Raw genomic sequence first — 2,500 nt, 5'->3', positions numbered from 1 at the left:
CTGGGGAATCTACTTAATCTTCTCCTTTCTTTCTGGTCTATTGGCGACATCCGAAAGATGCAGAATTCCTCCTTACTTTTGTCCTGGAGACAAAGTCTGGCTGTTTTGTAAGCACCCAAAGTCTGGCTGTCTTTTAATGCCTTTAGTTTCGACAGCAGCAACCTCTGCGCTTCCAATGATAAACTTACTGAGCTCAGCAGGGTCTTGGGGCAGAGTTTTTTTTATCTGTAGTCGTGGCCGAGTGGTTAAGGCGATGGACTAGAAATCTATTGGGGTCTCCCCGCGCAGGTTCAAATCCTGCCGACTACGTCTTGCATTTTCTGCCTCCGTGAAGCGATAAAAATAAGGTAATACGCTTGTGCTAGGTAACAAAGAAGTTTAATTGCAGTCATATCGTGATTATGCCGCACTCCACTGCTCTGTCACTAATCAGATGCCGGACCCTACATTTAAAGAGGCTCTGTACCCAGTTTATTAATTCCCTATTTCCTAACTAATCTAATAGGCGCTTTGCTGCTGATAATTACTGTGTGGTTTGATTTTTTTTTTTAAAACGTGTATCATTTGCAAAGTTATGATCATTTTTCTAAATATGCTAATGTGGCTCTAATTGCCAAATAGGAGGTGACTCTTTCTTTTCACTCTGGGCAGTGCAATGTTTTCTGTATGACCATGTCCAACCACCATACATTCTACCCCTTCCCGTCCCAGCAAAACACAACGTGATCATATAGAATACAGCTTCTATAACCACTTGTGTGTTTAACTGACCATATCTCGGGTTCTCGCACAGCTAGAACTGCGGTCCTGGTGTCATATGAAAGACTAGAATCTCCTCTTTCATATGCCACCAGAACCACTGTTCTAGGTAGTCCCCAGCCCGAGATATGGCTGTTTGAATTTATCCCCCTTCCCTCCAGCTTTAGTCATTTACACTGTGAAGCAACTTCATGCCGATTGGACAGTGTCAGAGGCTGTGAGATAGCTCCACCTCAGGAGAATCGCTGGTGTTACCTCCCTCCCAGTTGTCTAATAAAGGCTCCTTTCCATATTTAGAAAAAAAGCTCATAACTTTTAAATTAATAAACCAGGTATTAGAAAACGTCCTCAAAAAATTCATTTCTCCCTTGCAAGATGATTGGACAAATCTCCTTCCGTGGCCAGAATTTGCCTATAATAATTATACTGGGGAATCTACTTAATCTTCTCCTTTCTTTCTGGTCTATTGGCGACATCCGAAAGATGCAGAATTCCTCCTTACTTTTGTCCTGGAGACAAAGTCTGGCTGTTTTGTAAGAACCCAAAGTCTGGCTGTCTTTTAATGCCTTTAGTTTCGACAGCAGCAACCTCTGCGCTTCCAATGATAAACTTACTGAGCTCAGCAGGGTCTTGGGGCAGAGTTTTTTTATCTGTAGTTGTGGCCGAGTGGGTAAGGCTATGGACTAGAAATCCATTGGGGTCTCCCCGTGCAGGTTCAAATCCTGCCGACTACGTCTTGAATTTTCTGCCTCCGTGAAGCGATAAAAATAAGGTAATACGCTTGTGCTAGGTAACAAAGAAGTTTAATTGCAGTCATATCGTGATTATGCCGTACTCCACTGCTCTGTCACTAATCAGATGCCGGACCCTACATTTAAAGAGGCTCTGTACCCAGTTTATTAATTCCCTATTTCCTAACTAATCTAATAGGCGCTTTGCTGCTGATAATTACTGTGTGGTTTGATTTTTTTTTTTAAACGTGTATCATTTGCAAAGTTATGATCATTTTTCTAAATATGCTAATGTGGCTCTAATTGCCAAATAGGAGGTGACTCTTTCTTTTCACTCTGGGCAGTGCAATGTTTTCTGTATGACCATGTCCAACCACCATACATTCTACCCCTTCCCGTCCCAGCAAAACACAACGTGATCATATAGAATACAGCTTCTATAACCACTTGTGTGTTTAACTGACCATATCTCGGGTTCTCGCACAGCTAGAACTGCGGTCCTGGTGTCATATGAAAGACTAGAATCTCCTCTTTCATATGCCACCAGAACCACTGTTCAAGGTCGTCCCCAGACCGAGATATGGCTGTTTGAATTGATCCCCCTTCCCTCCAGCTTTACTCATTTATACTGTGAAGCAACTTCATGCCGATTGGACATTGTCAGAGGCTGTGAGATGGCTCCACCTCAGGAGAATCGCTGGTGTTGCCTCCCAGTTGTCTAATAAAGGCTCCTTTCCATATTTAGAAAAAAAGCTCATAACTTTTAATAAACCAGGTATTAGAAAACGTCCTCAGAAAATTCATTTCTCCCTTGCAAGATGATTGGACTAATCTCCTTCCGTGGCCAGAATTTGCCTATAAGAATTATACTGGGGAATCGACGCAATCTTCTCCTTTCTTTCTGGTCTATTGGCAACATCCGAAAGTTGCTCTACCAGTCCCAACTTTATCTGAGGTCCCAGCAGCTAATCTGTCCCGTGCTGACTTCCTGCGCATTTAAAAGGAGGCAA

The 2,500-nt window shown here is 42.8% G+C and overlaps 2 non-coding genes across 2 annotated transcripts; both read left to right on the top strand.

Annotated features, from left to right (window-relative positions):
• Positions 1–227: 227 nt before the first annotated feature.
• TRNAS-AGA (transfer RNA serine (anticodon AGA)) lies at positions 228–309 on the top strand. Its single transcript has one exon. It is a non-coding gene; the product is annotated as a tRNA-Ser (tRNA).
• Positions 310–1,411: 1,102 nt separating this feature from the next.
• Positions 1,412–1,493, top strand: TRNAS-AGA (transfer RNA serine (anticodon AGA)). Its single transcript has one exon. It is a non-coding gene; the product is annotated as a tRNA-Ser (tRNA).
• The last annotated feature ends 1,007 nt before the right edge of the window (positions 1,494–2,500 follow it).

This window comes from Rhinoderma darwinii, chromosome 1 (assembly GCF_050947455.1).
Source record: "Rhinoderma darwinii isolate aRhiDar2 chromosome 1, aRhiDar2.hap1, whole genome shotgun sequence".
Lineage (NCBI taxonomy): Eukaryota > Metazoa > Chordata > Amphibia > Anura > Rhinodermatidae > Rhinoderma > Rhinoderma darwinii.
Note: the sequence above shows the minus strand (reverse complement) of the source record. Positions and strands in the feature narration are given on the sequence as shown.